Source organism: Trichomycterus rosablanca, chromosome 10 (genome assembly GCF_030014385.1).
Source record: "Trichomycterus rosablanca isolate fTriRos1 chromosome 10, fTriRos1.hap1, whole genome shotgun sequence".
NCBI classification, from domain to species: Eukaryota; Metazoa; Chordata; class Actinopteri; order Siluriformes; family Trichomycteridae; genus Trichomycterus; species Trichomycterus rosablanca.
The window spans coordinates 37,513,751-37,524,231 of NC_085997.1; the positions used below are offsets into that span (position 1 = coordinate 37,513,751).

The window sequence follows — 10,481 nt, forward strand, 5'->3', positions numbered from 1 at the left end:
CGATAGACCAGGCATTTCTTTGTGAGGTCTATAATTACGGTAGACGCCGTTTACACAACGAGCTTAAGAAGAACGCTGTAAACATTTCACATGTCATTTTCGGCATTTAGCGGACGCTTTTATCCAAAAGCGACTTACAGTAGTGTGACAGTACACAGTCTAAGCAATTGAGGGTTAAGGGCCTTGCTCAAGGGTCCAACAGTGGCAACCTGGCAGTGACTGATTCAGCAATCTTCAGATTACTAACCCAGAACTGCCATAAAGACTGATCAAGCGACAGTACACCCGGTCCTAACTTTTGGGAGCTTGGTTTGATCTTGTCATGAAACCCTGCAGCCACAGCGGGGCTTTATGGGTTAGGGTGTGTTGTGGACAACACTGAGCCAGGAATGTGGTCTAAAAAAGGACACAAGACATTCCCAGATGTGCTGCACATACCTCTACATTTACATTTACGGCATCTAGCAGACGCTTTTATCCAAAGCGACTTACAGTACTGTGACAGTATAATTATAATCTAAGCAACTGAGGGTTAAGGGTCTTGCTCAAAGGCCCAACAGTGGGGCTTGAACCGACAACCTTCAGATTACTAGTGCAGGACCTTAACCACTAGGCTACAACTGCCATAAAGAACCCTAATCTGCAGACCGATCAAGCGACAGTACACCCGGTCCTAACTTTTTAATCTTGGTTAACCAGCACCCGATGATCGATTGGATCTTGTTATGATTATTATTACTTATTAGGATTTTAACATCATGCTTTACACACTCCAGTTCACCTCACTTGCATGTTTTTGGACTGTGGGAGAGCACAGAGCAAACTCCACACAGAAAGGACCCGGACCGCCCCACCTGGGGCTCGAACCCAGGACCTTCTTGCTGTGAGCTGCCGTGCCGCCCGATCTCGTTATGAAAACCTGCAGCCACATCAGGGCTTTACGGTTAGGACGTGCTGTGGACAATCCTGATCGAAAGCAAGTCAGGAATCTGGTCTAAAGAGGACACAAGACATTCCCAATAGTGCTGCACACACATCTACATTAAATATGATATGAAACTACAGCCAAACTACCTAGGAGTCAACCAACTGGACTAACTGTCACCTGTCACCACATTAGCGCATTCAAACAAACAAAGGAATTAAAAATGCTTATCCTAGGGAGCCAACGATGGAAAGAGTTTGATTGGTTAATCGTATTTTTAAATACACCTAGGCGCCGTGCCGAGTGGCGGCCGATTGCAACAGCTCCGTCTTCAGTGACGTTACATTTAATCTATATTAGGTTACTCTACCTTACTTCTTATTATGCTGCTTTCTTTCCTTAACTTTTATTTTTACATTCATTCTTAGTCTTTGTATTGTTTAGACATGTACAGTAGGGCTGGGTATCGCCACTAATTTCCCGGATCGATTCAGTTCACAAGGTCCCGATTCGATTCGATTCGATTTCGATTCAACACATTGAGGCATATTTGAGTTACATTAACAGGTTTTGTTTAAATATGTAAAGATGTTCAGAGAACGAATGTGATAATTGTACAAAGAACACTCATTATTAAAAATATTTGTGTATTTTGTTTACATAAATAATTAATCCAAAACAGTAACATTCATTTTTTATTATTATTTTATATATCTGACACGCTACAACAGTGTAAATGTAATGTAAACATACACCTGGCTGTTGAACAGCTTATGCCAAGTTTACACGACACGACACTCTGATTAACACCGGGTCGCTGTAATGTTCACACCAGAGCGGTAGAGAGAACAGAGTGGCGACACTCCCATAGGGAACCGTTGGAAAGGGGGCGGGACATTTTTTCTGCCCAGCTTCCGGGTTGTGGAGCTCTGTATAGTTCCAAACAACCCATAGAGCCCCATTCATTTCCACTACTTATCAAACATTTTTAGCTGTATGTTGCTTTGTTTTAAAACAATTATGAATTTAATGTCATTAATATACTTAATACTGTTATTGTTTAGCATTTGCTCAGCACTAAATGTTACATGTTTATCTTAATTAATAGGTATAACCCAATTTAGCTTAGTCAGTTAAGCTTAATTAATGACACACGAGTCTTTTCACCTAAAATGAGTTGATTAATCAAGAGTCTTGTTACAGAAATGATCATAAAACATTAGAACCACAATAAATCATTATACTTTTACTTTCATACTTAAGTACATTTGAAGGTAAATTTAGTTTAGTACTTTAGTGGAGGTAAAGAGTATTTTTACTTTTACTACTACTTTTACTGGAGTAATATGTTACCTTGGATATCTCTACTTTAACTCAACTACATGGTTTGTCTACCTTGTACACCACTTACATTAGACAAAATGAACTAGTGCATATTCATAATGAATTCATTAATGTATTACATGTAGGAATCAATTATTAATCACTCATGAAATAAGAGATGAATGAATGCTTTTTCATGTACCTGCACTATAATGTTTTTGGTACGGTAATGTGTTTATCAATCTGTTCATTCAGTGCAGGTAAACCTTATGAATCCAGCACATGACTTAGTGTTTAGCAAAAATGATTATTATTATGAATCCTCAGGAAAGTGAAGGGAGATTAGTTTATGCAAAAAACAAAACATAAAAAACTTTAATGTCTATACTGTATATTGTCTCTACTACTTAAGGATATCGCATTATGTAATGTATGCTAATATAATGTACTGTGTGTTAACAAGAACGACCTATTAACAAGTCATTATAAACATCAATCTTCCACTTTATATACCAAATTGACATTAAAGCAGATGCAGTAAATGTAAACGCAGTTGAAAATACCCAGAAATTGTACAAATGTTTATTATTTGCCGTTTAATATTTCATTTACTGCTGCCTGTCCCATTTGAGAACATGACAGCGCCGGGTTTGTTTGGAACTATTGAGGGTTACATGAACCACGTGACCGCGTAGCGGCGAGATCAAGGAGTGTCGCAACTCTCTCTATCTACGGCTCTGGTTCACACTACACAACTGATCGGCGATGGGGGGTTTTACACTACACCATCCATCACCAGGGGGAATCACAGGCGAGCTTCTCTGCTCTCCAAAACTACGTTCTGTCACAAAAACACACGTGAGAAGTGATGAAAGGTTTAATGATACCACGTCCAAACATGCACATCAACAAGTAGCGAGAGATGAAAGTTTGTGCGCTGATGAAATAAATGAATCTGAGTGGATTTGGCAACACGAGCAGCATGGATCGTTCTGTAGTGAGTTGGAGGTTAATAAATATTTTGTTTTGTAGAGAACGATCTCGCGTGTGCTGATGTATTCTGATAGAAACTATATTGCGCTCCACCACCTGTTTCCAACCTCTCCCCTGTGTTTCCCCTCGCTGTTTGATCGAGAGCCGAGTTTTGATCGCAGAGCGAACACCGAGTTCCTCCCGGATCCAGCACCGACCCGTCGCCGAGCGAAAATCAGGGCAAAAAGTTGTGTAGTGGTCATAACCTGAGCTTCTGCCATGCTAAACTGATGTGCAGGTCAGATCTCGTTGCATGAAAAAACACTGGCCGGTCACGCGAAATTAAAGGGGGTAACAGATTTCCGTGTGCACCGTAAAAAGGGGCGTATTTAAAAGATCGATCTCGCGTTTATATGAATCGATATCGGATCGTTCAAATAAAGATCGATTCGAATCGAAAAATCGATTTTATAAACCCACCCCTAATGTACAGTGGATATAAAGTTTACACACCCCTGTTAAAATGCCAGGTTTAGTGATGTAAAAAAAAAATGAGACCAAGATAAATCATTTCAGAACTTCGACCACCTTTAATGTGATCTATAACCTGAACATCTTAATTGAAAAACAAACTGAAATCTTTAGGGGGGAAGAAGTAAAAAATAAATAAATAAAATAATGTGGTTGCATAAGTGTGCACACCCTTAAACTAATACTTTGTTGAAGCACCTTTTGATGTTGTTATTACAGCACTCGGTCTTTTTGGGTAGGAGCCCATGAGCATGGCACATCCTGACCCAGCAATATTTGCCAGCTCTTCTTCTCAAAAACGCTCCAAATCTGTCAGATTGCGGGGGGGGGGGGGGGGGGGGGGGGGGGGGGGGGGGGCATCTCCTGTGTACTGCCCTCTTCAGATCACCCCACAGATTTTCAATCGGATTCAGATCTGGGCTCTGGCTGGGCCGTTCCAAAACTGAGTTTAGAGTTTTGAAGTTCCTCTTCATCTTTCTAGCAGAAACCTGAAGGTTTTGCGCCAACATGGACTGGTATTTGGAACGGTTCATAATCCCCTCCACCTTGACTAAGGCCCCAGTACCAGCTGAAGAAAAACAGCCCCCCAGCATGATGCTGCCACCACCATGCTTCACTGTGGGTATGGCGTTCTTTTGGTGATGTGCAGCGCTGTTCTTGCGCCAGACGTACCTTTTGGATTTATGGCCGAAAAGTTCAACCTTGGTTTCATCAGACCAGAACACATTTTCCCACGTGCTTTTAGGAGAGTTTAAAAGCGTTTTTGCAAAATTTAGCCGGGCTTGGATGTTTTTCTTGGTAAGAAGAGGCTTCCGTCTTACCACCCCACCCCATAGCCCAGACATACGAAGAATACGGGATATTGTTGTCACATGTAGTACACAGCCAGTACGTGCCAGAAATTCCTGCAACTCCTTTAATGTTGCTGTAGGCCTCTTGGTAGCCTCCCTGACCAGTTTTCTTCTTGTCTTTTCATCAATTTTGGAGGGACGTCCTGTTCTTGGCAATGTCACCGTTGTCCTATATTTTCTCCACTTGATGACGACTGTCTTCACTGTGTTCCATGGTATACAGTGGATATAAAAAGTTTACACACCCCTGTTAAAATGCCAAGTTTAGTGATGTAAAAAAAATGAGACCAAGATAAATCATTTCAGAACTTTGACCACCTTTAATGTGACCTGTAACCTGAACATCTCAATTGAAAAACAAACTGAAGTCTTTAGGGGGAAGAAGTAAAAAAATAATAATAATAATAATAATGTGGTTGCATAAGTGTGCACACCCTCTTATAACTAACTGGGGTTGTGGCTGTGTTCAGAATGAACCAATCACATTCAAACTCATGTTAAATAGGAATCAGTGGACACCTGCCATCATTTAAAGTGCCTCTGATTAACCCCAAATAAGTTCAGTGGTTCTAGCAGGCTTTTCCTGACATTTTCTTAGTCGCGTCTTACAGCAGAAGCCCGGGTCCGCAGAGAGCTCCCAAAGCATCAGAGGGATCTCATTGTCAAAAGGCATCAGTGTGGAGAAGGGTACAAAAGAATTTCCAAGGCATTAGGTTTACCATGGAACAGTGAAGACAGTCGTCATCAAGTGGAGAAAATATAGAACAACGGTGACATTGCCAAGAACAGGACGTCCCTCCAAAATTGATGAAAAGACAAGAAGAAAACTGGTCAGGGAGGCTACCAAGAGGCCTACAGCAACATTAAAGGAGTTGCAGGAATTTCTGGCACGTACTGGCTGTGTACTACATGTGACAACAATATCCCGTATTCTTCGTATGTCTGGGCTATGGGGTGGGGTGGCAAGACGGAAGCCTCTTCTTACCAAGAAAAACATCCAAGCCCGGCTAAATTTTGCAAAAACGCTTTTAAACTCTCCTAAAAGCACGTGGGAAAATGTGTTCTGGTCTGATGAAACCAAGGTTGAACTTTTCGGCCATAATTCCAACAGGTACGTCTGGCGCAAGAACAGCGCTGCACATCACCAAAAGAACGCCATACCCACAGTGAAGCATGGTGGTGGCAGCATCATGCTGTGGGGCTGTTTTTCTTCAGCTGGTACTGGGGCCTTAGTCAAGGTGGAGGGGATTATGAACAGTTCCAAATACCAGTCCATGTTGGCACAAAACCTTCAGGTTTCTGCTAGAGGAACTTCAAAACTCTAAATCAGCCAAAGAATGGCTTCACCAGAAGAAGATTAAAGTTTTGGAACGGCCCAGCCAGAGCCCAGATCTGAATCCAATTGTAAATCTGTGGGGTGATCTGAAGAGGGCAGTACACAGGAGATGCCCCCCCCCCCCCGCAATCTGACAGATTTGGAGCGTTTCTGCAAATATTGCTGGGTCAGGATGTGCCATGCTGATGGGCTCCTACCCAAAAAGACCGAGTGCTGTAATAACATCAAACGGTGCTTCAACAAAGTATTAAGGGTTATTTATTTTTTACTTCCTCCCCCCTAAAGATTTCAGTTTGTTTTTCAGTTGAGATGTTCAGGTTATAGGTCACATTAAAGGTGGTCAAAGTTCTGAAATGATTTATCTTGGTCTCATTTTTTTACATCACATAACTTGGCATTTTAACAGGGGTGTGTAAACTTTTTATATCCACTGTAGTTATTACCTACCAACATTGTACTGCAATGCTTACTTAATATTTCTTACGCACCTTGAGCCTATTTAATTATTAATTTTTAACCGAGTCTTTTATTTACTTAATTCTTTTTTCTATGGTATCTTGAGCTGTTGTAATATTTGACTTTCCCTCTGGGATTAATAATGTGATCCATCTATCCGAAAATTCAGACGTTCTTGTTGGAAGAGTTACCTGATTACATGTTGACCCTGATCAGTGTTATATAATGCTTGGCTTGTTGATGGTTGAAAGAAAAATAATTACTATTAATTGGATGAAGCCTGATTCCCTCACCGTTGGTCAATGCTTACATACACTCATGCATGTTTATATGATGGAACACATGACTGCTGGACACCTGTTATTATTTACCTCAGTTAGATGGCCCACTTTCTGTTGTCGGGTTTTTTTTCCCTCTCTTTTTGAGTATACTTGTGTTTACATATATATTTATATACGTATGAATGGATAGAATGTATAGATGTGTATGTGCTCTATTTCTTGCTTTATTAAATAATGTTAATTGTCTGTCAATGTGTGTTAATGGCAATAAAGTTAAAAAAAAAATGCTTATCCTTGTCTTTTTCCCTTTTTCTCCCACTTCAGCGCATCCAATTTCTGCCCGTCAATCATCCTCTCACTAATGCTGCTCCCTGCTCCTGATTGGGGAGGACGAGGCTGCTCCACGCCCCCTCCGACACGTGCACAGCAATCGAACATCTTATCACCCACACTCGACGAGTGCAGTGCGGTGCAGCGCTGTGTACGGAGAGCCACACCCTCTACCGCACTCCGTGCAGACGCCACCGACCAGCCAGCAGAGGTCGTAATCGCACAAGTCTGATAGAGAGTCCCCGTCCGGCTTAGTCCCGCCCCTATCTGAACAACAGGACAATCGTTGTTCATGCGGCTTGACTTTGAATTCTGAGCTGTACGTGTGGCACAGATCTGAGCAGCCGGGTAACATGATCCTAACTGTGAAATATGGTGGTGACAGCATCGTGTATTTAGAATGTTTTCCGGCAGCAGGGACTGGGATGTTTTTCTCAGTCTGGTCAGGACTGACTGGAAGATAAATGGTGCACAACATACAAAACAATCTGTTGGTACTGGACTAGTAATCGAAAGGTTGCAAGTTCAAGCCCCACTACTGCCAGATTGCCACTGTTGGGTCCTTGAGCAAGGCCCTTAAACCTCAATTGCTTAGACAGTATACTGTCACAGTACTTTGGATATAAATGTAAATGCTTAAATAAAGCAAAGCAGCATTACCAAAACAACACCCATGGGTCCAGGTCCTACCTACTGTCCCAAACTAAGAAACTTAACGTCTTACTCATGAATTAAAGCACCTAATCGAATTGCTACAGAGTAGAAAAAATGATTTGTGCCAAAATATGTGGGAGCGAATAACTTTTTCCACACGAGTCTGAAACTCCCAGTGAAAAGAACAGAATGACAGAAGCAAACATGCTAACCAGCTAGCATGACAAGCTAAACTCAAAGTTACTATTTTACACGAAATAAAAGCAAAACGCAACATGAATTAGAAATATTTGCAGGTATGAACTTGCTAATTAAGTTTAAATGGCGTGTTTATTCCAATTACTTTAATTCATTTTAAAAAAGCTAACTAGCTTAGCAGTCAGTTACAGTGCACTATATGGTCGTGTCCCAAATCGTATCGTATTAGTAACAAAGTGCACTAGAAAGGCCACACAAAGGCTAGAAATGCACCGCCTCCGTAGTGCATTAGGGTAGCCCTTATAGACACGATTGAAATACAGCCCTACGTAAATAAAATTTATCGATAACTTGCCATCATAGGTAAAGCTTACCTGGTAGACAGAGTAAAGCCCAGTAACAGTGATATCCCGGTTTATATTAGTCCCGTGCTAAACTGTACCCGGTACCCGGTCAGCGTTCCTGCCTGGTCGGTCCCGGTACAGTGAGCCTCTGTGTCGGACTCGGACCACAACTCGCCTCATCAGCTCACCAACGCCTCACGTCCCTCCCCGCTCTCTGATAGGCTGGAATCTCACACCACGTGATCTCAAGCGATGGTTCTATTCAGTGAGTCATATTAATGACTCGGCTCATCAGGTTTAGTTTTTTTTGCGCAGCCAATCCACCTTCTGCATGGTTTGGAAGGAAATCTACAAACATTGGAGAATCTCACACGGACACAAGAAGAACATGTTAAACTCCCCACATCTGTCATTGATGTATAATGCTACTGGGACTTTAATTTTCCTTCGGGATCAATAAAGTATCTATCTATCTATCTATCTATCTATCTATCTATCTATCTATCTATCTATAATAATAATAATAATAATAATACATTTTATTTATTGGCGCCTTTCATGACACTCAAGGTCACCTTACATCAACTAAAACAAGAATTAAAACATACAATAAGTTATTACAACAACAACAAACAAATGATCACAACACACAAGCATAAAACCAAAAGTACAAGATATGTTAAAGTGAATAAGCCAGTTTAAAAAGATGAGGATTGCAATGTTCGAATATGGGTGGGGAGTGTGTTCCAGAGTTTAGGTGCAACATAGGAGAAAGCCCTGGTACCCATTGTACTAAGGTTAATGGCTAGTTCTGCCAAAAAACCTGCTGAGGAAGATCGCAACGAGCGGGAAGGAGTGTAACACTGTAGGAGGTCTGTGAGATATGCAGGGGATAAATTATGAAGTGCCTTGAATGTCAGTAATAAAATTTTAAAATTGATCCAGTGGCCAGTGATAGCTTAGTGGTTCAAGCCCCGCCACCACCAAGTTGCCACTGTTGGGTCCCTGAGCAAGACCCTTAACCCTCAATTGCTCATTGTGTAAGTCGCTTTGGATAAAAGCGTCTGCTAAATGCTGAAAATGTAAATGAAAATGTAAATCCGTTGTGATACTGGGAGCCAATGCAGTTGGATCAGCAGTGGTGTGACACGCTCAGTGGACTTGGCGCATGTAATTATCCGTGCTGCTGAGTTCTGGATACGTTGAAGTCTTTGAATAAGTTTTTTGGGAATGCCAGCCAGGATTGCATTGCAGTAGTCAATCCGTGATGTGACTAATGCATTGACTAAGACTTCCGTGGAGTGCTGTGATAAGACGGGCCTCTAAGTATCTATCTATCTATCAGTCTGGAGATATTTCGCAGGTGGAAAAAAGCAATCCGGGAAACACTATTTATGTGAGTTGAAGAAAAGAAAGGGTACTGTCCAAGATAACACCAAGGCTCTTAACATGGGTGGACACAGGTATGATATCCTCAGCAACGGAAAATGAACTAATATTATTTTTCGAAAGTGCGGCCTTAGATCCAATAAGAAGTATCTCCGTTTTACTACTATTTAGTTTTAAATAGTTGTTTGTCATCCATGTATGTACATCACGGAGACAAGCAATAAGAGTAATCGGAGGAGTAGTAGAAGTTGGCTTAATGGATACATAAAGCTGTGTGTCATCAGCATAGCAATGAAAATGAATGCCATAATGCCGAAAAATATTGCCAAGCGGAAGGAGATAAATGTTAAACAGGAGCGGTCCCAGCACTGAACCCTGTGGAACTCCATTACAGACGGTGAGACACTCTAACCTGTGATTCTGGATCTGTACAAACTGTGTTCTGTCAGTGAGGTAGGAGGCAAACCACTGATTCACAGTGCCACAGACCCCAATGCTAGCCAGGCGATCCATGAGGAGCTGATGGGATATGGTGTCAACAGAGCCGTAGATAGAGAGAGTTGCGACACTCCTTGATCTCGCCGCCACGCGGTCACGTGGTTCATGTAACCCTCCAATAGTTCCAAACAAACCCGGTGCTGTCATGTTCTCATATGGGACAGGCAGCAGTGAGTGAAATATTAAACGCTAAATAATAAACATTTGTACAATTTCTGGGTATTTTCACCTGCCTTTACATTTACTGCATCTGCTTTAATGTCAATTTGGTATATGAAGTGGAAGATTGATGTTTATAATGACTTGTTAATAGGTCGTTCTTGTTAACACACAGTACATTATATTAGCATACATTACATAATGCGATATCATTAAGTAGTAGAGATTACAGAG

General features: G+C 41.5%; 1 protein-coding gene across 4 annotated transcripts in view; it reads right to left on the reverse strand.

Annotated features, from left to right (window-relative positions):
- Positions 1-8,400, reverse strand: part of aclyb (ATP citrate lyase b) — a 46,763-nt gene extending 38,363 nt beyond the window's left edge. For 2 of the 4 annotated variants that reach the window (XM_063003296.1, XM_063003295.1), the window contains exon 1: positions 8,232-8,400. The gene's annotated coding sequence lies outside the window, so the exon portion shown is untranslated. The remainder of the gene's footprint in view (positions 1-8,231) is intronic. The other 2 variants (XM_063003299.1, XM_063003297.1) reach the window with 1 other exon arrangement.
- Positions 8,401-10,481: the final 2,081 nt, after the last annotated feature.